At 47.4% G+C, this 27,548-nt stretch overlaps 1 long non-coding RNA gene across 1 annotated transcript in view; it reads right to left on the bottom strand.

Moving 5' to 3' along the window:
- Positions 1-314: 314 nt before the first annotated feature.
- The window catches only part of LOC131506495 (uncharacterized), a 95,038-nt gene continuing 67,804 nt past the window's right edge, over positions 315-27,548 (bottom strand). Inside the window, exon 4 of the long non-coding RNA XR_009258975.1 lies at positions 315-673. This is a non-coding gene — a long non-coding RNA (uncharacterized LOC131506495). The remainder of the gene's footprint in view (positions 674-27,548) is intronic.

Raw genomic sequence — 27,548 nt, 5'->3', positions numbered from 1 at the left:
CCTAACAGTGGGCAAGGGACTCAGATCCACCTGTAGAGTCGAGTTTGCCAGGAATCAATGCAAGTTTAAAAAAAGGCTGCTTCTGGGGCGCCTGGGTGCCTCAGTCTGTTGAGCGTCCAACTTCAGCTCAGGTCGTGATCTCACGGTCCGTGAGTTCGAGCCCTGTGTCAGGCTCTGTGCTGACAGCTCGGAGCCTGGAGCCTGTTTCGGATTCTGTGTCTCCCTCTCTCTCTGCCCCTCCCCTGCTCATGCTCTGTCTCTGTCTCAAAAATAAATAAACATTAAAAAAATTGAAAAATAAATAAAGGCTGCTTTTTAAACAGCATGACAGGTTGCACCTCCAGCCCTCCCTGAACAACTGCCTCGTCCTTCCCAACCAAACTGCCACCTATCCATGCTGGTGAGGGCACCCTCCCATACCAGGGTGTCTGGGGTGAGAAACGCACGTGCGGGTACTGTTCTAGAATAACTTAGAGGGCTACAACACTCAGAGCCAGGCGTGGTTAAAATGAAGCTTACTTACTCAACACAGAGAGCTTTGGTGATCGCTGTTACTGGAGGAAGCCATTTGGGCAAATACTAGAAAGCACAGCTGTGGGGTGCCCTGCAGCAAAACTGCCTTCTCTTTGCTTTCACAGGAGCTTGTGTCTGAATGAGAGAGCTCCAGTGGCCGCTGGGGGACAATAGAAAGAAAGATCAGATGTCACCATGTAAGCATTAAATAACCTGTGACTCCAGGAAATACCACTGAGGCAGGAAGTCCGAGGAACAGCCCTGGGCTGGCAGGTTCTGGACTGAAACCTTGCCGGGTCTTCCCCCTACCCCTTTTTTTAATTCTTGAGGGACTGGGCTAAAGGCATTGCTATGGAATTGCAGAGCAATTGATGTAATAATTCATAAGCAATATCAATTGAAATAGTAATTTGGCCATGGTTTGTGAGTCATAATAGAATAATAACATTGTACCCATCACACAATTAAGAATGGGAAAAAGCTTGACAAGGACAGAACATTTAAACCCGAATGAGCAAAATAATAGAAGCAGGACGTTCTGGAAGGGTGCATTTGGCCTCTGCATGTTCTCATTGAAATGGACTTGCTCCTACCCCTTCAGCTAAATGTAAAACCTCGTGATGATGGTTGACCAGGACACCTGGGAAGGACTCAGCAAAGAGAACTTGGGGATAGTCACATCCTGCTTCCAGCACAAAGATCTGAGGGAATACGTGAGGTGTTCTCAGGGCAGGAAACAGTCACTAGGCGGCTTGCTTAGCGAATGCGTTCAGCTACCATGGAATTTCTAAACTACTTTGCTTTAAACGGCCTTTCTGTATCCAGAGGGGGACCCGTATGTGGCAGAAATGGTGAAGTTGATCTTCAGCAGCTGCCCTCCCCTTTGCCATCCCTTCCCCCTCCTATAACTAGCACCCTCCTAAGCGCTCATGCCTTTGATGAAGCAGAGGGGCCCTTTGAAAAGCAGGACTGGTTTGGGCTAGCAGCCTGGGCTTGAGACCCAACACCATGGACTGGTTGTGTGACCTTGAGTAAGTTATTTCACATCTCCGGGCTCAAGTTTACTCATCTGAGCAGATCTCCCAAAGGTGCCTGTGCATTAGGGACAGGGGGGTTGTGGGGGGCGCCTGGGTGGCTCAGTCGGTTAAGCGTCCAACTTTGGGTCAGGTCGTGATCTCACACTTTATGAGTTCGAGCCCCATGTCGAGCTCTTTGTTGTTAGCGCAGACCTCGCTTTGGATCTTCTGTCCCTCTCTCTTTGCCCCTCCTTTGCTCACCCTTGCTCTCTCTCTCTCTCTCTTTCAAAAATAAATAAATAAACATTAAAAAAAAAAGGGACAGGTGGGTTGGGGAACCAATGTTGAACACAAAGACATGAATACCTGATCCTGACTTCCAAAGCCTGTGCCCACTGGGAGGCCTCTTAGGCAGGTGCATTCAAATGGTGACCAAGTCTTTTCTACTTGGACATAAGGTCATCCTTGGCTCCAGATTCCTGGGTACACTTTGTGTGACTGTTTGGGACACCTCATCTTGTCCATACGCCCTTTGAAGAGCCAGCAAGGAATCCAGAAACTGGATTTACTGAGGGCCACAGAGAATGGACCTAGATTCTCCCAGAGCCCCCTCTCCCTAGGAGTATGGGGCTCCCTCCAATGGCGAGAGGCCTCCTTCAGATATTTGGACTTAGCAGGGCCAATGCTCATACCCAACCTAAGTACTTTTGCTCTGTTCCCTTGTACACAAAAGGCACAGGTATCCCCCCAGGACTCGCATCGGGGGAAAAAATAACTAACTAATATAATTTGACTTTGTCTGGTCCTTGATGGCTGATTGATTGATTGACACTAGTGCTTTTTGAGTCACAACGGCAACAAACCAACAAAGAAACAAAGATGAATGACGTGCGAAGGTCTTATTTTCGTAAATGCTTATGAGCAAGTTGGAGGGGATACAAAGGGAAATCATGCTTTATACTCGGATGCATCCCTTCCCTTGTGCTGCCAGAACACGCTACAGTAAATTGGGTGGCTTGAACCGGCAGAAATGCATCCTCTCGCAGATCTGGAAGCCAGAGGTCTGAAATCAAGAGGCAGCAGGGCCATGCCTCCTCCAGAGGCCCTCCGGGAGACTCCTTCCTTGCCCTGTACCTCAGCTTCTGGTGGACCCATGCATTCCTTGGCTCCCAGCAAAATACCTCCAATCTGTGCCCCCCTCTTCACATGGCCCTCTCTCTCAGTGTCCCTCTGTGTGCCGACCTCCTTCTCCTTTCTCTTACAAGGGCATCAGTCATTGGACTTAGGGCCCTCCCTAAAGCCAGGATGCTCTCAAGATCCGTAACTAATTACATCTGCAAAGACCCTATATCCTCAAGGTCAGAATCAGACCTATAAATAGAGAAGAAACTGATGGCTGTCAGAGGGAAGGGGGTGGTGTGGTGATGGGCAAAATGGCCACGGGGAGAGGGAGCTGGGGGCTTCCAGTCATGGAATGAATGTCACGAGAATAAAAGGTACAGCACAGGGAATATAGTCAGTGGTACTGTAACAGCACGGTGTGGTGACATATGGTGGCTACACTTTTGGGGAGCACAGCATAATGTATACATGTGGAATTGCTATGTTGAACGCCTGAAGTTAATGTAACATCGTGTGTCAACTATACCCAAATTAAGAAAAAAAATACAAAATAAGTCTTGAATTCTACTCCTGAAACCAATGCTACACTCCATGTTAACTAACGTGAATATGATTTTAAAAGATCTGGGGGGCACCTGGGTGGCTCGGTTGGTTAAGTGTTGGACTTCGGCTCAGGTCATGATCTCGTGGTCCGTGAGTTCGAGCCCTGCGTCGGGCTCTGTGCTGACAGCTCAGAGCCTGGAGCCTGCTTCGGATTCTGGGTATCCCTCTCTCTCTGCCCCTCCCCTGTTCGTGCTCTCTCTCTCTCTCTCTCTCAAAAATAAATAAACATTTTAAAAAATTAAAAAATAAAAATAAATAAATAAAAATTTTGTTTAAAAAAATACAAAATAAGGTTATGTCCTGAGGTTCAGAGTGGACACGACTTTTAGGAGAACACTATGGAACATGCCGCATGAGGGAACATATAAGTTAGTAAGAGAAATAAGACAACGGTGATTGGTTAACATACAAGGCAAAACATATGTTCTTTGAGAGACTTCCAAGGAGTTATGGGCATAAAAAGGAAAAGATGTTGGGGTGCCTGGGTGGCTCAGTGGGTTGAGCATCCGACCCTTGGTTTTGGCTCAGGTCACGATCTCACAGTTTCATGGGTTTGAGCCCCACAGCAGGCTGTGTGCTGGCAGCGTGGGGCCTGCTTGGAATTCTCTCTCTCCCTCTCTCTCTCTCTGCCCCTCCCCGGCTCGGTCTGTATCTCAAAAAAATAAATAAATAAATAAATAAATAAATAAATAAATAAAATGTAAAAAAAATTTAAAAAAAAAAAAGGAAAAGATGTTCCCATTCCGCATATCTGGAGGACACTGGTAGATAAAGTAATTGAAGAAATAGGCCCGGTCGGATGAGAGACATCTTATAAGGTAGGACATTTCTGGAAGGGGAGAAAGCCTGAGTACAAAAACAGAGAAAACGAGGGTTGCTCAGGAACTGTGGGATTCTGCTTACGGTATTATTTTGAATAATCATTGGCCACTTTATATGTGACATGCACCTTGATCACATGTGCCCAGCACAGTGCTCTGCACACACCGGTCAGTTAATATTTATTGACCGGTAACATGGAAAAGCTTAACTCCGCCTCTCCAATCGAAATTCTTGAATTGCTAAGCTAAGCTTTGTGGTCCCACGTGCTATTTTTCACCAACAGGCACTAAATAATATAATCAATGTAACGATGACAACAAAACTAATTCAGACAAACAGCTAATTAAAGTTGAGCCAAGAAGGGTAACATGGCCCTCATTACTAAATTGACTAATTGTTTTCTCGATTCCTGGAACAAATTCCCCCTTTGTTGTCCTATCATGCAACAAACTGAGGGTTTACAGCATGCAAGGTACTGACTAGGGAAATCAGCAATGAACAGCATAGACCGGTCCCTGTTCTGTCCCAGTCACAGGTGAACATGTAACCCAAATGCTCATATGTCATCCGCCAGTGACTGCAACAGGAGGTCCCGTGTCTTTTCATACCCAGATTATGATGACTCTGGCTTCCCACCTGTCGACTTCCCAAGGGCCTCGTTCGACAGATATTCCCGAACAGTCGTGAGGTTGCCGTCTTTGGTTTGCTGACTGCCAATGCTGGAGGCCAGAAACCCAGGGACTTGAACTCTTCGCCTGACTCCTAACTGCTGCTTCTAGATTGCCCTGCGTGCAGGAGGAGGAGCCGGGGGCCATGGCCCGCTCTGCCTAAGTCATCCTAGCTTTCTGCAGAGACTGCCCTCTGCTACTAGGATCCCTCTGTCCCAGGCATGGTCCAGTCTCTGTTTAGCATCTGAGATGCCCACAGGCTTAAGCCTCTGCCTGGTCACTTGATGGTTTAAGCTCCATCTCCTGCACTTGTGCTCGGCCTCCTCTGGGTGCACCTGTCACTTCTCCGCTCTCATTGGCAGGTGCTATCCATCAAATGGCACTGAGAGGACCAATATATCAGAATCTCAGGGAACCACAGGATGCAAGGGATTTCATTAACCACTTGTTCCAGCTGCTTCGTCTTACAGAGGTTAAAAGATTTTTTCCAAGGCCATACATATAACTGTATAATTTTATTGATACTTAACTTTATTATCAGTCCCTTGTATAACCACCCTTGAGCTGATGTGAAAAGAGCACCGCAAACCGGGTGGCCTCAACAACAGAAATGGGTCCTCTTACATTTCTGGAGACTGGAAGCCTGAGGTCAAGGTGTCAGCAGAATCGGCTTCTTCTGTGGCTCTGAGGGAGAGTCTGCCCCACGCCTCTCCCCTAGCGTCTGTGGTGTCCTTGCCTCGTAGATGATGCTTCATCCTGATGCTTGCCCTTGTCTTCACGTGGCGTTCTCACTACGTGTACATCTGTGTCCAAATTCGCCCTTTGTATGAGGCCACCAGTCAGATGAGATCAGGAGTCCACCCTACTCTGGGGTGACCTCGTCTAACCAGTTACAGCCGCAGGGACCCTATTTCCCAAATAGGTTAGCTCCGAGATACCGGGAGTCAGGACCTCAACATCTGAATTTTAGGGGATGCGATTCAACCTCTAACATCTGTCCTCACTCAGATCAAAGTCCTCTCCACATGTGATCAGAGTCTGTCAAGATAAAAAGATCATGAGTTCATAGAAGCCCACACAACTGTTTTGTGGCAGAGGTGTCCTGTGTTTACCTTAAAACATGTGTCTGGGGCGCCTGGGTGGCTCAGTCGGTTAAGCATCCGGCTTCGGCTCAGGTTATGATCTCACGGTTCCTGGGTTTGAACCCCGCGTCAGGCTCTGTGCTGACAGCTCAGAGCCCGGAGCCTGCTTCGGATTCTGTGTCTCCCTCTCTCTCTGCCCCTCGCCTACTTGCACTCTTCTTCTCTCTCTCAAAACTAAAGAAACGTTAAAAAAAAAATGTGTCAACCTTCCAGGCAACTCCATCTTCTTTCTGTCGTTTAAACTAGTTTGCATCAAAAACGTGTACAGAGGGCTCAGCAGCACCTCTCTGGAAATACAGGTTGTCTGAGTGCAGAGGGTGCAGTCGGAACCCCGAGCCCTTTCAGGGGGCACGGCCAACGTAGACACTGTCTGTGGCTGGCCACTTCATTCCAGCCTCGCATTCAGAGCCTCCCCCAGAAGCCGCTGACATTTATTTAGAAACTAATTGCGCTGCGGTTTGGGACCCGAAATGGAAAAAGATCAGTTCACATTGCAATCCATCTTGCAATGAAATGGCTGCTGTGGCACCAGAAGAAAATCGTTCCATGAAGTCAAAGGCAAACCTCAATTCAAAGGACAGAAAGGCCAGAGCCCTGAGCTGAGGGGCTCTGTGTCTCAGCCATGCCTGCTTTTTAATAGCACTGCCATCACCATGGCATTCAACTCCTGCGCCCGTAAAGCCCCCTTTCTCTCCATCTCTTTCCCATAACAGATACTTCTAATTATCCGTAAGCGTTTTTAACCACAGCGACATTCTATTCTCGGACTGGTTTGACCCTCCTCTTCTGAGAAAGCGGTGCCTCCCCCTCTGCCATTTGGGGCTGTCTCCATCCTCGGAACCATGACCGCCTTTAAAATCTGGACCCCCTCATCCGACGCCCAGGAGAAAAGCTCATAGGACACCCGTTCGGCTGCACGCACACATATACCTGGATTTCTTCCAGGAGCGTAGTAGGAATGCAGAGTCTTGGGCTCTACCCAGACCTGCGGAACCAGAATCCACATCTTAGATGCCCTGTGAGTGGAATACACACTAAATTCTAGAAGTATGCTCTCGCAGGATTAGGGCTGGGTGCAGGCCCTCGATAGCTAATTGTCAAGCCGGTAAATGACTCCTTCTTATCTCTCTGGCACATATTTCGTCCTCACTTGGCTGGCTGCAAACCATCATTAGCATTCATTATTTGTCTCCCCAGACCCACTGAGTTCTCTACAAAACAATCAATATTTTAATATGACTCAGAGGATGGTCAGTCTGAATTTCTGAATTGAATCATAAACACTGGATTTTCTGCTGTTTTGGACTCTCTGTGTCATTGTTATAACAGCTCTAGTACACTGGGCACATATAGAAAGTTAAATGCAAACTTTCTATATTTTTAAAATTGAGGATTAGAGAATGTTAACTGTGAAAGGGAACTTAGGGCTCACTAAGGTCAAACTCCTCACTTGACAGATGAGGAAACCAAGTCACGGTAGAGTCTTGGCCTTAGACAAGTTCACGTGTCCCAGAGGGTCAGGAACCTACACCTTCGGGCTCCAGTGTGTGGGTTCTGGGCCGACGGATTCATGCTGCCCTGGGCTGGTGAGCAGACTGCATTTATCTGGCCTGGTAGCCTCTCACCTCCAGCCAAGCGGAGAGGACTGGATGCTGAACAGGGCTTCTTGTGCTGTATCCTACCCTCTAAGCTCCACTCCGAGCTCCCTGGTGCAAGTGGAGAGTGAATGAAACGAGAGCCTTCATTGTGTGTTCTCGCTATCGTAATAAAATCCTGCTTAAGGTGTCTGCAACCTGTCCCAGGTACAAGGGACCCTAAGGGGGAGCATTCTGATTAGACATCCAGAAACACTGAGAGGACCCACCACCTCCAGATCACTCCATTCTTTGTGAAAGAACCAGACTTCAGATATGGCTTTGCCTCTCCATCTTCTGTGTTTTCACAACACTGAAAAGCCACCAGCAGTGGGGACACTTGGGAATCAAGCTCCCAGGCTCTGAGTAGTTAACTCACTGGACTAAATAGAGGGCAAGGACTATGGGGTCTTCCTGAATGTCATTGCCCTTGGGCACGTCGAACTCTCTAAGTCTATAGCTCCCCAAAAGCCATTGCTGCCTCATCACCACCAGCCTCACATCCACCCCCACGATTCATTGAGTGCCTGCCCAGACCAAGCCTGGGCTAGCTGTTCTCTGTCTGTTTCTAATACCCATTAGCTTTATTCACTGATAAGCATCCTGAGGCCCAGAGGCTGAGTGATCTTTACCCCGACGAAATCAAGTGAAAATATACATTGGGGAGGAGGCAGAGATCGTAAAGTATGAAGCCTAAGAAGTACGTGAAAGGCAGAAAGGAGCATCTCCAGGTTGACCTAGAGATGGCCCAGGAATAAATATGTAATATTTATATAATGTCTTCCAATAAATATTTATTTAAATCCTTATGCGAGTATTTTATTTACCTTAAGTAAATAAAATAAAAATAGGGGCGCCTGGGTGGCTCAGTTAAGCCTCTGACTTCGGCTCAGAACATGATCTCACGGTTTGTGGGTTTGAGCCCCATGTCAGTCTCTGGGCTGACAGCTTGGAGCCTGGAGTCTGCTTCAAATTCTGTCTCTCTCTCTCTCTCTCTCTCTGCCCATCCCTTGCTGGCTCTCTCTCTCTCTCTCTCTCTCTCTCTCTCTCTCTCTCTCTCAAAAATAAACATTTAAAAGAATTTTTTAAAAAGTAAATAAAAATAAATGTGTTGAATACTAACTAGCTGGAGCTCATTCACGCACACAACACGAATCTCGTATGTATAGACATATATCTCATATCTCATATACATTTCATATGTAAAAATAAACCCATGTATGTATATTTATATGCACACATAATCTCTAGGACTATGGGTCTGATCTGCTCACACTCCCTAAGGATATCGTTCTTGGGCTGTGTTTCCTTATTGGCATTCCCGTGAGCCTAGAAGTTTGAAGTGGATATCAGGAAAGTTCATTTGCCCGGAGAAAAGTACTTACTAACAAAAACCAGACCAATGCCATCTGTAGTGAGTCGGTCTGTCCATGGGGTGGTGGTGTTAGTACAACTGACGCGGGAGGGAACAAGATCAGGGCACAGAGACAGGTCCATCGAGTTGATTGTGGACTAATAAATCTATGCCACCTTCACCGACTCCCATCCCCATGTCCGACGGATGCCTGGCCTTGGCCTCAGGGACGTTGGAGATTCCATAAACAGAGCTTCCCAGCTCCTAGACGAGCCCAGCTGGAGGCTTGGAAGCAGCCCAAGTAAAGGGAGCCATGAAAAGCCATGAGGAGGGCTGGTCACGTCAAGAGGGCTTGAGGGGAATGCTCCCACGGTACCCGGACACCCCTCTGTGGTCCCCGGCTGGTGGGGGTTGTCTTCTGCAGGCACTGATCGCCGCAGGAAGCATTCCAGCCGACACACCACGCCTGGCACGGAGACTCCTGCAGCCCTTAGCCTCCCTGGCAAGCTTCTTCTGCCTTTTCAGCACCCACCTGGAGGCTTCCACTGGGCTGAGTCTGTAGAGACAGGACCCAGGTCGATGAAAGAGCTCCGCGTATTGGAAACATTCCCAAACCCCGCTCTTTGTGAGCAATGGCTGCTAAAGTCTGAACCACGTTGAAATAGATATTCCCTCTCTGCAGGATCTTGGAGGAAAAAAAAAGATGCTACGAAAATAATTCACTACTAAAACCTTCCCTGGGGCCACAGTCTTGTTTTCTAGTTTTATGAAGTTCCATTTCCATGTGAAAAAGTACCCCGTGTCTTCACCACAAAGAAGGGAAAAGCCACGTTGGTTGACTCTGTCTGCTACGGGCCAGGCACTCTACATTATCACGTTCGGCTCATCAGAGACCCTGCCCTTTAAGATTTTAGAGGGGAGAGCCAGGCTCTGAAAGGCACTTGCCTGAGGTCACACGTGTGTCAGACACAGAGGTGGTGCAAACCCCGATCTCTTCGGTTTCCTTCACTCTATTGCCCAGTAGGTAGATGCTAACAATTGGCTTTTGAATGAAAAGTGGTAACAATTATATAATAACACGCCTGCACATTTGGGTGGCCCTTTCCAGTACGCAAATGCTTTTCGGTTGCCCGAGACCTCCTAGGACAAATCCTAGTACTGAGGTGCACCCCGTTATGCTCTGGGTCTCTTCCTCTCTCCTCTCACCAGCCCCAAGCGATGGGTAACCCTACTGGAGCTAGTCCTTGCTCCCCAACCCACTGTAAGCCCGTTGGTTGATTGCTGGCAGTGGCTGCCACAGATGTCCCTGCCCTCGGGGCTCCCAGGGTCATGGATCCCAGGTGGGCCCAGCGTGATGGGGCACTAGGAGGAGGCTGCTCCATGTAAGCAAATTTGGCCTGTCTCTCAGTTTTATCCAGGGCCAGGCTTGGCTGATCTGAGCAAAATGTCAGGGGTGAGGGCACTCCCCAGTCTTCCTTTCTTACCTGCCAACAAAGGTGGTCTTTTGGTTAAAGCCCTTAACTTTAGAAAAAAGTCTTCTGTGTAACTCCGAAGTTAAATTGGACCCAAGAATGAATTGGATCTTCATCGAAGAGGAGCCAGAAATCTAATAAGCTCTGGGGTACCTTGAATTTGTTATGTAACAGTTAATTATAATGGCTGATATTTTTTGAGTTCTTACTGCAGACCAAGCTCTCTTCTACATGCTTCACTCTATCAACTTCTTGTTTCACAACCCTGTCCAATACGTACTATTTGTGCCCAGAAGGCACAAAGAGATGTAGTCACTTGGTCAAGATGCCACGGCTAGTAAAGGGAAGAGTCCGAATTAGAATTTGAAACCACCACTCAGTAATGCCAAAATGGCCCCTGACCTCCTCCCACAGCCATGCCTCACCTTTCCTCTGGGCTCCGAAGCTCCACTGAGATCCTGTTATTTAGGAAGATCTCAACTGAGATATGACCCTTGGGAGAAGCCCCAGGACAAACCAATCTCTGTGGACCAAATGGGTGGAGACAAGTCCTCCTGGTGGTAGCCCGTCATGAGTCTTGGAATCCTTATTTTCTCTCTTTCCTGCTGTTGCTCCCAAATCTTTCCTGCCTTGTCTGTCTTTCAGCTGCTCAACTCCAGTGAGGCCAGTTGAGAGAAAGAGGTCTGAGGACCCCAAGTTATGACTCCACATCGTGTCGATGTTTTGTTTCTTTTAAGGTCAACGGCAGCAAGAATGGGGCAGTGTCCATCCTGAGCGACCATATCAAAGTATATTCTTCGTCTTGGTCCATTTGGACTGCTTTTACAAAATACCACAGGCTGGGTGGCTTATAATAGACAGAAATTTACTGCTCACAGTTCTGAAGGCTGTAAGTCCAAGATCAGGGTGCCAGCATGATGGGGTGAGGGCCGTCTTCCAGACCGCAGATTTCCCGTTATAGCCTCACATGGAAGAAGGGGCTGAAGAGCTCTCTGGGGTCTCTTTTATAAGAACACTAATCCCATTCATGACAGCTCTACCCTCATGATCTAATCATCCCAAAGACACCCCCCCCCCCCCGCCTCCTAAAACCATCAACTTTGGGGGTTAGGACTTCAACATAGGAATTTTGGAAGGACACAAACATTCAGACCATAGCACTCTTCAGTCTTCACTCTGGCCTCCCGACTCAGACCCCAGCCTGCAGCTCACACAAGCGGGTTGTACTCTGTTTACCCTTATCTTGGTGATATGGCCATGTGGCTGTTTTGTATAGTGGCCTTTTTGGCCCCAGTACATAGGAAATGGGTTTAATTGAAGCTATAAAGCGTATTTGTCAAGAACACAGAATACACTTCACTGCCTATGCTCACTCTGACAGAGACTGTCAATCTAATTAGAAAGCTTGAATTATTAAAGCCCTAACCACTTAGAGCTGCAGGTCACCAAGTCATCACGCACATATCCCAGAGCGGCACCGGATTAGGAAGCAGCTGGCTCATGACTGGTTGTTATTGTGGACCCTCAAATTTGTCTCATGATAACTCATCTCAATCATGAAATCCCAGTCATCTTTTCTAGGCCTGATCCTGCAGATAGAGCTCTGAATTGGCTCAGGTCCTGGATTCTGATCCTACCTCCACAGTTAACCCTTGGGGTCTTTGGTCAGTTATTTTTCTTCTCAGTGCCTCCATATTCCCACCTGTGCTGTGTAGCTACAAATATTTGCTTAGGATCATTTTAGCAGCTGTGAAGTGTCCCGGGATCCTTGAATGAAAGACGCTCTATTAAAGCTTAGGAACCAAGTGACGACTCTGGCCCCATCTACACTGCAGAGCTCTGCAGGAGACAGACTGGACCCATTCATCCTTCATACAGCCCTAATTTTATTCTAAAGCCTCACTGTTGGCCAAGGCAGCAGGGCTTGTCAGAGAACGGAGCAGTCTGAACGCTTTCAAAGTACCTTCTATTTCATAGGGTTGCTTTTTCTTCTTCTTCTTTTTTTTTAACCATTGCATATTAGCAAAGGTAAAACTATCAGGCAGGAGAAAGAACAATCGTGAAAAGAAGAGGCCCTTCTCAAGGGAGATCTGCTTCTTAGGCCATTAAAAAGGTCAAGTTGGGATTTATACTATCCGTATGTTGGGCACTTCTGGGGCCCGTGCTGCATGAAGATCAGGGCGCCATTGTTGCGCGTAATTTTACAGAACTGTGCGCGTTGTTCCAGGGCACCCGCTGAGAGCAGAGCTGAGAATGAATGGTTTGGTATGTCCAAGGCTGGCTAGGTTAAGTGTGAGTGTCTTTGCTTCTCTAATCTGGCTCCGTTGTTGCAACCCACAACCCGCAGTCTCTCGAGGCTGTAGTGACGCTGTCTTAGAGCTCACATCTCTAGCTTCCCTGAACCCTGGGACTCTCTATCTACCTTCCCACACCCGCGTCTCTACTAGCACTCATGAAAGAACAGCGGGTCTGTACTTTCTCTTCTTGAATCTAGTTAGCTTCCTTTTCCTCTGAACTCCTCACTAGCCCTTGGCCTCGGGTGTCCCACCCAGATACCATCCCCTGGCTGTGGACTTGCAAGAAACTCAGCAATGACTCACTTCCTCGGGACCTGTCTCTCCACTCCCTGTGTGATGAGCCAGAACCTGGATGCTCTGTCACCATGGCCTCTAGCATTGCTCTGTTTCTGGGTGAGCATTGCTCTCAGGGGCAAATGCAAACATCTTATGCAAACTTACCGAGGGCTGACATGATCTGGTCCGTGTCTTCCTGTTTGACTTCAAATCCTCTCACTCACTTCTTTGTTCACCAAGCCCAGCCACACTCTTCTTTTGTTCCTCAGACTCGTCCAAGTTCATCCCTACTTTAGGGCTTTTTACTTTTGCTGATCCCTTGACCCACCGACGTTAATTTTTTGGCTTCTTATCATTCAGATATTTGCTTCAATGTCATTTCTCAGAGGTTAACTCCTTGAGTATCTTGTCTAGAATAGCCCTTCCCACTTACATTGTGAACATCTTAATTGTCTTCAGACTTTAAAGCCGCTGACAATTACTGATGCTAAAGTTGTCTCTGTCCTTCCAACAGTAGAATAGAGATGCCATGAACAGGGACCCAGTCTGACACCCTCTGTGCCATATTGTCAATATTATGTAATGTATCTGGTACTTAGTAGCCTCTCTCTATACATGTTTGTTAAATGAATCAATGAATGAACAAACCAGAAATATTTGTCGTGGACTCTAAGAGGTTGTCAGTGAGGTTTATGTCTCAAACCTCAGTCTTCAGCATCAACACTGGGAGTCCCATCCCAACCCCTTCTCGACCAGTGGAAGGCCACAGTGCTGGGACTGGTTTGGTTTGTGGTGTCCCACCACTGGACTGGTTTGTGGTGTCCCAGTCACCTGGGCCGTCTGGGACTTGCCTGTGACCAGTAGACCATAATACCAAGGTGAGCCAAGAGGCAACGTCCAGAGAGTCCAGCTGGGCCACTGCTCATTGGAGGATAGGCAGAACAGGAAGTTCTTGGGATGAAGAAAAGATGATAGATTGGGGAAACTAAAAGAGGGTAAGAGCCTGCCACGTTGTCTAGAGCCAAGGGAACAGACCCGAGGGAATGTGGCCATGGGCCCTTTGTTGGAAGGTCCCTATAGTTTTGGGTGGGTAGGTGAAGCAGTAGTGAGAACCACTTGGCTCAGAGCCACAGCGACCTACACTCCTCCTCCTGAAGGCTTGAGTTGCTATAGTGGCATCTTGATCCATTGCTGAGGACGTGGGGTCAGCACCCAGCAGTGGGTTCTAGGTGGGGTGGCGGTGCTCACTGCTGACCACCTGTCATGCTGCTGGGCAGGGCGTGTGTTTAGAAGGAGGGAAGTCCTCATTAGAAGACCACCCAAAGAGATTACTCAGCTGTCCAGAAAAGAGGGGACGAGAGCAGGCAAGGGCAGAAGGAAGAGAACAAAGTGCAGGCCAGAGGAATTATTGATTCATACCGAGAACATTTGGTTAGATCAGATTCGATGGATGGAATGGAGAAGCAGGGAGGCATGTAAGGGCTGGAGGGTCTGACTTGTTTGGCTGCGTAGAGGCTGTTGCACATCTTGACTAAGGACAGCAGGGGAGGGACGGAGTGGAAGAGGGTGATGTGATTTATTTCTGGACAGGCAAAATTTGACAAGCTCATAAGCCCTTGAGAAAGAGATTTTTTTCTTCTTCTGTAAACAGATGGAAATTTAAGCCTAGAGCACACGGGAGTTGAAGAAATTGTATTATTTGGAGTAAAATGAGGCTCCTAAAAGTAACCAAAAATTTTAGTGGAAGGAGAGGGAACCAGGAGCACATTTTTCCCTTGAATAAAACCTAATACTGATTGAGGTAAATCCTGAAGCTGGAGGACGGTCTCTCATTCAAATGGAGGGCTGGAGATTTAATTTTCAGAATTGATCAGGTGGTTTCAGATATCTGCTTCTTGCCTTACAAAGAGAGAGAGAGAGAGAGCTCAAGGGGATCCCTTGAGGGGCAGAGAGGCCCAGAGGCTAAAATTCAAAGGACCAGATCAGGAAAATATAGTTCTTTCCAGTAAAAACAAGGGACTGTGTTCCTGTTCAATGCAGCTGTCCTCACCATAACCACCTGCGAAGAGCATTCTGTCATGTCATTCTGGAAAAAAAAAAAATCATATTTAAAAAAGAATCACGTTATGAATACTAAGCATGAAAGCAAAACCGAATTAAGGTCTCTTCTTGCCTCCATGTGAAGAAAAACCAAATGTCAGAAATAAAAACAAGTAAGATAACACACGAAGACGGAAAAGCAGATCAAACCTCAGAGAACACACACGAAATTAACACAAAGAATTATTAACGATGTGAACTGGAGGAATCCCGAAAGAATCCCTCTGCTCCCCAGCCCTCCAAGTTTTTAAATGTGAGAAAAGGAAATAATATTTCACAGGCCGGTGTTCCAGCAATGAGAGACTATTCATGCTGTAGCCTGGGCCTTCTTGCTGAGTTCTTGTCCTAAGCTCAGGGCCGGGGTTGAAAATATCAAGGAATGGGAACAATCAGGAGTTAGGGGTGAAGCTCGCAGACAGGGCTGGTAAGGGGATGTGAGTGGGAGGTACGACTGGGGTGGGGGGAGCGGGACAGGTCTTAGTGAAGAACAGGGAGACTCCCCAGTAGGGAGCAGGGAGCAGAGCTGATGGCCCTGGATGCCTGGATCCCCTGCTGTGGCCTCACAGGCTACCTCCAACTCCCCCTCCCCCCACCCCAAGCACGGGCATTTTCCTCTAGAAATATAGAGTGGACTCAGGCAGTGTGGACCAGGAAGTAGGAGGGGGTACGGTAGTCAAATCAACTTGGGAGATACTGGTTATAAAACGTGTTTTTGAATTCATGGTGCTCATTTGCATATTTAAGGCTCTGAGAAGTTCTGCTTTTAAAGAAACCAGTTTAACCCCAAGGAACATGCCAAAAAGCTAGAGATCCACAAAATATGCTTTATGTTTGCTGCCTTCAGGTTATTCTAAACAACAAGAACAATATTAATGATCACCAAATTTGATTTGGCTGATCCGACTGACCGTGTCCATTCCCTTTCATTGTGCTCTGTTTCTGCCTTAAAGTTGCCTGTTACTCTGAAGGGAACAACTTTCTCTGAGAAGGCTATCTGAGTAGGGATCTAGAAAACTGCAATACTGATTATCAACGTATTTGTAGAACACCCTGTTACAAAGCACTGCACAGAAATCCTATTACTTATCACCTCTCACTATAATATGGCGATACCATGTAGGAAGCTGATCTGATTCCATTCTAGGAGCGCAGCAAACAAGTTTGGTGCTTGGACAGTTTAAATCGGTGAGCTAAAGATTTAGGATAATTAGACACCTACTTTCCACAGCAACTTCGCTGGTCAAGAGCACACCCACTGGCTGCTTCGGAGACGTTTCTCCCACTGTTCCCTTCTCAGGTTTAACCTCTGATGACCACCCCTAGAAGGCTAGGTGGACAGGTGGTTTTAGAGTGGAAGACCTAAAGTTCATATTAATTTCCAGCTCCTTGCTGAGTTATGTGATTATTAGACCATTGCCAACAGGGTCAGGACAAAACGGTTCAACTTCCCTTCACATCTGACAGTGACCCAACCTCCCAACATCATGGCCGATCACTTTCCAGCCCTTGAGTATTGCATTCCGACTCCCCACAAGCATTTGGGGATGCTTCCTCCAAACCCCGCCCCTCGACACACTCTGCCTGTGTTCTCTTCCCCTTTTCTTCCCCTGCCTGCAAAATCTACCCTGGCACCCCAAGGCAGATCTAGTCCCCTTTTTTTCTAGGCCCAATAGGACTCTGAACCTAGTTTTAGATAGTGGCCGAGCAGTTTGAAATTGTTCATGGATCTTTCTGGTGCTTCCTGAAGGCAGGGCCTTTGTTTCATGCATCATGGTAGCCTCTGGGCTCGCACAGTGCTTAATGGTGCATAGATGATGCATAAGAAACGTTTGACTGCACAATGTCTGGGTTCGAAAGCTCACCAGTGATCAGTCACCAGCAATCAACAGAGAAGGGTGAGAAGAAGGAACAGAGCTGGCACTGACAGTACCAAAGAGGTGGTGGGTAGGACAGGCTCGGGCCCAGTGGGTGCCTCTCACAACCTCTGGGGAGGGGGTATATATGATAATTTTTTTAAAAAATGCTTTTCAAAAGGAGAATGGATTAAAAGAGTATGGAAAACATGGCCCAGAGGAAGAATGCACTCCAAGTGGGCCATACTGGATGGGAGAGGGAGGAAGAGACAGGACAAAGGGCTATACCCGGGCCCACCTGTGCGGTGGGGTGGGGGACGGGGTTCCTCCCATATCCTCAAGGGTCCTCTTTGGCTCAGGGACCCCAGGGCTGGGGGCAGACTGAACGCATTGGCCACCTTCAGCCTCCATGTCATGGATGGGGCTCATTGCTTCTCCTGGAGAGGAAAGAAAGCTAACAGATTCTTCATTATCTGCTTTTTACCTGCTTTTATGATATTTCCTCCTCGTATTTAACCTTTGATTATTTGATTAAGATCTCTAGGAACGTCTTGATTCATTCTGAGCTCATCCACCCTTGCTAACTCTCCTAAGAACTTCTGAACTCGAAGGGACCTCACCCAAGTGTCCGGACGTTTAGGTCAGCCTTGCCAATAGCCCCTAGTAATTCCAAGCCAGTAGCAAAGACCAGTGGCAGACGGGGCAAGCTGTAGATTCAGACTTAACTTTGTCTCTGAGATTATCCATAGCAGAGAGACAGAACGAGTCATTACATTGTGTTTGTTTTCAAAAATTGCTTTCCCTCTTTTGAGCCTAAAAACCCAGCTGTGCACAAAAGGGGACCACAGGCTATTGGAATTAAAAAGGACTACGGGGGTAATTAGCCCTTCCTGTCTCACCTCGCGAGGTGGATATTGACAGTAGGAGAAGCGGAAATCGAACATTTATCGCCGATTTGATAGCATTCTGAAGCTCTTTTCCTCTAGAGACCTCAGACTCAGTTTAAGGTACTTGTAGATAGCCATCGTTGTCTGATTTATTCCTTCAGAAGCAGGACAGCAAGTGCAAGGCTGGAAATGGAAGAGCGAGGAGCGCAAGAGAAGAGTGGGTACAAGAGCCTGCCTGAGCTTACTCAGATAATTGCACTTGAAACCAATCCTTGTGCAGAGGACATTCCACCAAATATTGAAGAATTAGGGGGAAATGCTGAGTGGCCCACTCCTTAAAATGTACCAATCGACAGTTCCAGTGAGAAGGATACATATTTTAATTGCTAATTCAGTAAACATCGTTAAACATCCACTCCGTACTAAGTCCATGGGGATTACATTAAAAGTAAGGCCATCAATAGGAGCAATGAGCAGTGACATTTACAGAAGGCTGTGACATTCGAGGAGCTGGGCCAAGAATTAGCTCCTCTAACCTCGACGGTAAGTGCAATTGTTTGCCCATTTTTATAGGCAAGGAAACGGAGACTTAGGACAATGAAGTCCCTTGCCTGAGGTCACGCTGGTAGGTGTGGTGGCAGTGCTGAATGTCTGGCTCAGGTCAGCCTGAGTTCCTAACCATTAAGCTCTAGAGACTCCCGACTCCCGCGAGACTAGATCCCTGGAACTTGTAGTCGAATGGGTGGGGCACACCTGAACAAAGAGTCTGTCCGGTAAGGACTTCTACTAGGAAAGGGAATGACTAAGGAAGGTCACAGAGAAGGTAACACTGAGCAGGAGCTTAAAGAATGAGGAAGGAGACGTCCCTTGGGAGAGAGGTGAGGGAAAGTTCGCTTTAGGCACGGTGCCAGGATAAACCGGGGCATCCTATCTGATGCCACAGAAGAAGCAAATGGTCCTAGGGTCGGACCGACCACACCCCAGGGGCTCCGATCCCAGCCCGAAACCAGCTCAAGAAAGAGAACAATCTTGACACAATCAGAATGAGGAGTGATATCTGTAGAGCACTGGAGAGAGTAGCTAGTGGCCATCAGCGTGCAATCGTCACACAATCGTCACGTAGGTTGGTCCACTACAGCCTTCCCGGGTAGCGAGTTGGACGCTGCTCTGGGGTAGACTTGACCCGGGAACTGTCAAGGGGCAAGACAGATCTAGACAGATCTGTCAAGGACCAGGGAAGTTACTGAAGATAGTGTCAAGTTAGTGCATCTTCTCTAGAGCGGCCCATGGCTTTATCCAGCCTCACCGTTTGAGCAGGAGCCATGTGTGGTCGGGGCGTCTGGAAGAAAGACAAAGTAGAGGCTGGGTCCACCGGGGCTCTTCATGCCCAAGGCTCTGTCCGTCACCCGGTGCTTGTTTAGGTAAGTCATCCGGTTCACACGACAAAGACCAAACATGGTGGTCCCCAATCATCTGCGTGACCCCCGGCTCCTGGTCATATTCACTCACTTCTCCTTACAGAGTCATTTCCTTTCTCTCCCCTCCATACGGATTTCCTTTTCCCCATTTTCTGCTGTTCATGGTCTCGAATGCTCCCTATTTCTTTCTTCTTCCAGTCTCTCCCATCAGCCTCAGGGGGACTAGCTTCATGGCAGGCAGCTCTAGACCCAGGCTTTTGCCCTGGTGTCCATGGACCACCTAAATCTGAATTCTCTCAGGGAGCTGGGCTACTAGAGAGCTCTGGGCCCACCCCAGAGCCCCCGAAGGCGACTTGCTGAACCAGAAGCTGTCTTTTAAACAACTCTCCTAGGTGGGTCACTTGTTGTGCACTGAAGTTTGAGAACCACTGCCCTAGAGTCGAAGACCCTGGAAAGCTTCCGGTCTCCGACGGCTTCCTCCCTCTTTCCCCTCAAACCTTCTCTGGCAAATGTACATGCAGGGTAGAGGCACAGGGACAATGTGGGGTTTATCCCTTCTCTTTCCTCCTTTTGTTTTCACTCACCTGTCTCCTCTGCTAGACTGTGAGTCTCTGAGGACTGGAGTCATGTTCTACTCAGCTCTCGACCCCTGGGACTCGGGTGGTCCACGGTCACAGTGGACATTTCACAAATGTTTGGGAATGGAATGGATAAATTATTGATGTAGGGCACAACCACCGCCCCCCATCCCTTTCCCTGTCCTCTCCTCCTCTCCTTTCTCTTGGGGCCCTCTTGGCCTTGGGCACTAAACACAAACGTTTTAAGAGATGGTTAATGTTTAAAGGGAGACAGTCAGACACAGGCATGGCAACAGCAGGTTGCTCAACTGACAAACAAACCCACCTTCTTCTGTTCTTTCCTAAGCCAACAGGAAGCAGCCAAAAGTCGGTCACTCACCCAGCAGCGGCTCAGACGGGCTGTCCCGCGCGGCAATTGCGCAATGTTGCTGCAACCGCCTGAGGCTATAAATAGTCTTTATTAGAAGCCCCATCTGGGATTGGACAGGCCTGATGGGTGGCCCTTATTTATGGCCCCTTCAAACAAGTGGAGGAAAAAAAAATTTTTTTTTTCGAGTGTCACTTTATAGAATCTAACCCTGGGGCAAAGTATTTATCTTCCCCTTCCGGTTCCACCTGCTGTCTCGGCTTCTGGCTACATTTTAGGGTCCCTGTGGGGCTCTGACTCTTTCTGCTTACTATTAGCCAATATGATATAGTGGTGATAATGCAGATGATAGTAATGCTTTAGCAGGCCTTTCCTGTTTTCCTCATTTCTACAGTTCCTATACTGGTCTAGTCTCTTATCTCTTCCATGCAGGCCACTGTCATGCTTTCCATATTGATTGGTGGCCCTACTTCCCTCCAGTCTACAGGATCAATTCTCCTACACACTTGTGTTTTCCTTGCTCATCCCTGTTTGGAATTTTTCAATGACTTCCCATTGCTTAAAACAGTGGCTTCTAATCCTTTCAATGCATACCCTGCTCTTAAATCTTTAAATTTACTTATTTTGAGAGCGAGAGAAAGAGAGAGAGAGAGAGAGCAAGGAGGGGAGGGCAGAGAGAAAGAATACCAAGCAGGCTCTGAGCTGTCAGCACAGAGCCTGATGCGGGGCTTGAACTCACAGACTGTGAGATCGTAACCTGAGCTGGAACCAAGACTTGGATGCTTGACTGACTGAATCACCCAGGCACCCCATGCATACCTTATTCTTAATGTACATATTTGTTTAGAAATTAAATACATGTGCTACTCATGGTCCATACGAAATATTGGAAAAGCTAACACTTATTGTTAACTTTTGACAAACATAAATATAAATAGGAGTTCTAATATTTTCTACTCTAATGGACCATGTGGAGCACCCCACAGTGGGTACCACTGACAGCTGAGATTGTATCAGTTTGCTGGGGGTCATCAAGGCCTTACAAGACTTAGTTCCAGGTCATTCATCCACTCACTCAACATTTCTTAGAGACTATGATGGCCAGGCATGGGGTAGGCTCAGAGGGTAATAATAGTCATAGGCCCTATGGATAAGAAGCTCACAGATGAATGGAGATAAACACATAAATAAATAACTCTCGGAGAGCCACGTGTCTCACCATAGAAGTTGCACAAGACCTTAACAGAGAAAAGAGAAAAGAAATAATTTTGCCTGTGCGAGTCAGGAAAGGCTTCACGAGGACTATTTGAACCGGGTCTTGAAGGATGAGTAGCAGTTCTTCAGGGGACAAAAAGAAAAAGGGCCTTCCAGGCACAGGGAAAAGCACAGGCAAAAGCAAAAAGATTAAAAAAAAAAAAAAAAAAAAAAAAAAAGAACATGGTGCATTTGACAAGTGACCAACAGTTCTCCGAGGCTGGTGGAATGTGTGGGGAATGAAGAAGTTGGGTATTGGAAGGGAAGACTGAGGTAAAGTCATGGAGGACCTTGTCTGCCATACAGATAAGTTTGGATTTTACCCTGACGTTAGTGGGAGCCGTGAGACGTTTCGACAAGCTACCTTTCCCTCCGATGTGTTTTTACCTATCTTCTCTATGGGAGTATGGGGAATAGGAAGTCGGAAGAAGAAAGTCAGCTGTTTCTCAGGGCAAGTGCGGCATGCCATCCCTTCTCTTCCCTGTATGTGCTTTTCACTTCTGAAGTATTTTCCTTCACACTTGAAAATGGTGCAGAGGACAGCCATCTCCTCAACGGGCACCGTGGGTTGTTCTGCCCCAGAGGATGCCAGACTCGTCCCAAGCCACCTATACTCTCCCTCTTGTGACCAGGGCCAGGCATTTATAAGGCCCTTGGTCTACGTTTGTGATGGTCTATGTTCAAAGACTGGAACTTTCTCCTGCAGAGGAGGGCTTTACTCTGCACACTGCTAAAAAAAGTAGCGTTGAACTTTTGGCCCTATGCGCTAACAAAACGAAATATTCAGAGGGAGGACATTGTGTCGAATTAGAAATGATAGAGATCCTCATCTGAAGTGGGAAAAGACCCCCTGAGGTCATAACGCTGAAAGGACACACATGAGGAGTAACTTTGTAGGGACGTGACCGTCAGGGCAGCTGACACCCTGGGAAACAGCAGGGTATGGTAGACGGTGGTCCAGAGTCAGGGACTGCAGTGCTGGTCTCAGTTCTGAACACCGGTCACGTTCTTGAGAAGCTCACACCCTTTCTGTCTTTCCACACCTCGCTCTGTCAAAAGAAAGTACGAGGTGCTTGCTGGCTCAGAAACTGGTTCTGAAGTATTGTGCTTACTTTCTCATATTTCCACAGAGCACCAACTAAAGCAAGAAATATTAGGTCAACACTGCCTCTTTCTCTGAAACCTGGCTGCTTTCATAATTCTGGTCTAGATAATGATACTGGCCTGCCATCTTAATTCGGAAATTCTTCGGAAGGGAAGAGAATGAAACAATCTCTGCCGTTCTCACCCAGGCTTCATCCTGCAGCTTTTATAATATCTTCAAACAAGGAGTGAGGATAAGGAAAGAGGAAAGAGGCATGCAAGGGCAAGCAGGGGACTGATGCCTCGATGGGAGGCAGAAAGACCGAGAAACCATTGTTCCACCCAATCGTGAAAGTTGATTGTAGCACCTTGAGTACTATGTTTAAATGGTCTCCTCTTTGCAAACGAGAGTGACAAAGCCAGTTTATGTCATTAGGGCATCATAGGAGAAATAATCACACAACTTAACAATGCATTGTCATCAAAGTGTGCCAATTGTCACAAGCAACATTAACTGCTTCTTATATGGGTAGTGGTTACCTCCCAAATAAAGCTCATCGCCCCATTTTTCCTGCAGGAGACATGCCCAGGCAGCACTGGCTAGGGAGGGAGGATGGTCTGCACAGGGTTTCCTTGGGACGAGGGCCCAATGAACCTCTTAGGCCAAGTGGAGGCTGAAGGCTGGCCTCTGCTTTAAGACTACTAAGCAAGTCAGCATGGATGCTGTGGTCTAGGCCAGGAAGAGCTCAGTAAATAGCGAGATATTCTAGCGGCTCTTGAATAAGATGGTCTTAGGGCTGGGATACAAGTAATTTCACTACTGGAGTCCCTAAGTCTGAAAATGCAATGGATACGTGTATTTATTTATATTCATAGACTATTGATATATCATTTATTTATTAGTATTTCGATTTCGATTTCTCACAACCACTGGAAGGCAGACCTTACCTCCAGCCCTCACCTGCGCTTTGTCTCAAGCAGAGGTTGGCAAATTATAGCCTGTGCTCTAAACCCTGCCCTGGGTGTGTTTTTGTGCAACCGGTGAGCTGAAATGATTTTTACATTTTTAAAGGGCTGTAAAAAAAAAAAAAAAAAATCCACAAAGAAGAACAAATAACAGAGGCCTTGCATGATACACGAGGCTTAAAGTATCTACTACCCAGCGCTTGGTGGGAAACCTCGCCCACCCCTGGTCTGGAGGCCTTATTGGTCTCTCGTGTATAACCTGATTTACGGCTGTTTTCTCATTTCATCCTTTCAGCCACCCTGTGAAGTAGGTTGGACAATTGTTATGATGTCCATTTTAAAGGTGAGGACACAGAAGCCGGGAACAGTTACATAACTGCTCCAGGGTCACGGACATGGTCATAAGGCTGGGAATAGACCTGAAGTCTAATCCCCCATCCAGGACTCTTATCAGGACATCACAGAATCACTGACCCAGCTGATCTTCACAGGGCAAAAAAAAAAAAAAAAAAAGGTGGTACTGCATCCAAACTGATTTGAGGGTATTGGGTCTGTCCACCCTTTCTTAACAGGCAGCTCTCTGGGGGGAAACCATGAGTATTTGGAAATACTAGAAATGTTTAACTAGCCTCATTATAGACTTAGGCAGTTCAGGCAACAAAAGTTCACGTTCCCTGGCAGCCGGGGTCTCGGCGCCGCTGGGAGCTGAGCCCGACCGGACCGCCGCCCTTGCAGTTGCCCGAAGAGCAGCCCAAAGGCCGGCCTCCCGCTTGTGCTTTCTGCCTTCTGGCTTCCTCCTCGCCCCGCTGGGCGTGCCGAGAGCATATGCGCATGCGCGGCGCCAGCGGCTGGAGGGCTTGAATGACCACATTATCCCCCCCGCCGGCTGTCAGCCACTTCCCCGTGAGGTCCGGGCGGCCGGTGTGGAGCGCCCATGTCCCCGATGTAAACAGCCGGCCCCGGCTGAGTACCGGCTTGTTCTCCCTGCCTCCTGGGCAAGGTTCTCCCTGACGCTGGGACACTCCCGCCCCCCTCCCCCGCTGCCCCGGGGACTGAAGAGGGGCCTTGTGCCCTCGATTCAGACCTTATCCTCTTGAATGCTACCAGGGTAGAGACCTGAGATAAAGACACGCGTAAGACTGGTGTCTGTGTCACCTGCGGGCAGGAGGGATTGGGGGCTGCCAAGACACAGGGCTTGTCAGGGGTGATTTAGGAAGTTTCCGTGCACATGGTAGGCGGCTGGACTCCGTGCCTTTAGGGGCTCTTCGAAGAACTTACAATTCCAAGTCCCCAAATGTCTTCCTACCCGCCTGCCATGGAGCGACAGAGTGTCGCTCCTGGAGATAGACCTCGAAGAAGCAAATTGGTTGGGTCATTATAATTTAGTCATTCTGGCCATTTAGTAATTTAGTCCTCACTATGCAGAGAACCAGGCTGCTGGGGAGGGAGAGGAGAGAGGAGGGAAGGAGGAAGACAGGCAGAAGTGGGCTCCTGCTGACTTAGTCGGAGATCTGAGGATGTGGCTGAAGTTGCAAAGGAAGGTCAAGGTCAGGGAGAGGTCGTACCACTGAGGGGCCTGGCAGGGGTGACCTCTTGCTCTCCTTATACATGGCTTTATATATGGCTTTGAGATTTCCTCATATTTCCTCTTGTCCCTGCCTTGCACTTCTAATGACCCTTCTCTCTTTCCACCTTGAATTACAATTTGCAGGGTCCTGCCCTCCTTCCATCATTAGCTTGAAAGCCGCTTGAGGGAGGGCCCTGCCTGACTCAGCAGCACCCCGCACGGTCCCTTGTCCCTAGCAGACATGCAATAAATATGGGGCCACTGCAGTATTTCCTCGTGGTTCTTCTAGCCACATGCGAAGAAAACCTTTTAAAACCCTAGGTAAGGACCACCTAGGGGACTGAGAGCAGCTCTAAATCTAAGAGAGATTTCTTCTGGTCCAGAACATTTTTTTTTTTTTTTAAATAATGTTATTCAGGACATCAGTTGCATCAGACACTAACAGACATTTCCAAACTTGTTAGCAATCCACCCATCCGATACTGCTGCCAGTGCAAACATTGCCAACGATGGGGGAGAAGGAGCCTTCTTTCCCTCTCAGAGTTGTTCACATATAAAGATCGGCTAGGATTTACAGAAGACAATTCTTACAAAGGGGCTCACATGCTCGCTCTGAAACCACATTTTTCTCTCTATCGCGTACTTTGTAGGTCTCTTATTATACCTGCCAAGAGAGGCAACCTGCTGTGTCTGCTTACTTGCTGAATCATTGCTGATTTAAACTCAGCAAATAGCAACAAAAAGCTGTTTTAATGAGATTTTCAAGTTCGGCTGTGAAAATTGAAAACTACCCACTCCCAAACCGCCCGACCACCTCTGAAATGTTCTTGTCACTCACAGGGATTCTATTCCTGACCGGTCTGCAGTAGTGAGAAAGTGCCACGGGAAGGAAGGACGAGCTGAGCTGCTGTTTGTTGGCTTGCCTCGGCTTGCCAGGGACGCCTTTGGGAAAATTACAAAGCTAAAGTTTCCAAAGGGCCCAGCCTAGTGCCTGACAAGGAGGAGATGCTCGGTAAATGTCGGTCATCCTGTCTGCACTGCCTTTTCTTACATCTCATCTGAGTCGGGTTCGTTTCACTGCTTAGCAGTCTTCAGTATGGAACTTGGAGAATGAATACATTCATCACTGTGAATAATTAAATAAATGCATTCACCCAGACGCGAAAAGAAACCATGCCTTGGCCAATGATGGCAGTGTGCCACAAATCAAGGGTTAGGGTTCGTCCAATTCTATTGCTGAGATGTACTAAAACTAAAAATATAAATTAATCTGTCCTTTATTGTTTCAATCAATCACTTAGGCCCCGACTTGGCCTATTAACAGGAAGTCAAGTATCTGCCTCTTGAGAGCCTCTGTGTCTCCTTCAAAAAGTATTCCCACGGCTCAGGGCTAGCTCAGTCCAAAGGAGCTGATGCTCCGTCCTGGTTCCGAGGCCGGGCACAGGGGGAGGGAACTGAAGACTTTTAGTGGTCAGCTACAGTCTCTGAATGTCCATGGCACCCAGCATTACGGACACAGCTTCGTGTGGCACAGACCACAGATGCTCGCCCATGCAGTGGCCATGCCCCGAGTTTCTGCTTCTGAACTCAGATATTTAGACTTCAGCGTCAGTCACATGTTGTGCAGAAACCAGTCTTCCCTCAGGTTCAGGGACCCTCAGACTAGGGGTTGAAAGATGCATACCTATAGAGCAGGCAGGTTGCAGAAATGAGCAAAGTGGAGTGGATTTGAGAACAGTTAGCACACAGGCTTTATTTTCGATTGAACTTTAATGCGTGCAGGTTATCCATAAATATGTGTAACATTGCTCATATTTTATATTCATAAAAATGCAAATTGAGAGAAAGAGGTATTTAATAATAGAGCAAAACTTTCTTTTTATAAATCATTTTTGTCTTTAATATAAATCTGGGTATCTGACACCTTTTCTTCCGTACCAAAATGTCCATGTCTAGTCCTCTATTTGGTTCTCCAAACACATAGAATATTTGCCCTGTTAGAATTCTGGTACTTCCATATTGTCATGCTTAGCTTTTACTGCTATTTTGCCCTACAATTCAATAATATCAGTCTATAGTGCTCCCTTTATCTTATTAAGCTTAATTGACAAAAGCAAACTCAACAGAGTTACTTCATTTTCATTAAGCTTGAAATACGCTTTTTGGAGTCCAGTCTTCCAATCTACAATTTTGAGAATGAAGTTCAGGCTATTGCTTTTCTTTCTGGGAAACGTATTCCAGGGTAGGTAAGTGAGCCAGATAATTCCTCCACAAAGTGAGTTTCTTAGAGGTTAATTTCTTGATAAATGAGTGAATTGCAACTTACATTTTTAGACTGAAGTGTAGAGAAACATAACTCACGGACATTCTTGAAGAGAAAGATTCCAAGCTTTTCAATGGTCTAATTTTTTTGTGGGTTGGTGTGGAGAGTTTTCCTTGGGTCATACAAACAAGTCAGTTGCCGTCAACCACTCAAAAAACCCTCTCAAAACTCAAGACCACCTAAAATGATCCAACCCAAACTCCACGAAATACAGCAGAATATGGTATCCATGC

This window comes from Neofelis nebulosa, chromosome 3, assembly GCF_028018385.1.
Source record: "Neofelis nebulosa isolate mNeoNeb1 chromosome 3, mNeoNeb1.pri, whole genome shotgun sequence".
Lineage (NCBI taxonomy): Eukaryota > Metazoa > Chordata > Mammalia > Carnivora > Felidae > Neofelis > Neofelis nebulosa.
The sequence above is the reverse complement of the archived record's forward strand: the minus strand, read 5'-3'. Positions and strand labels throughout refer to the sequence as shown.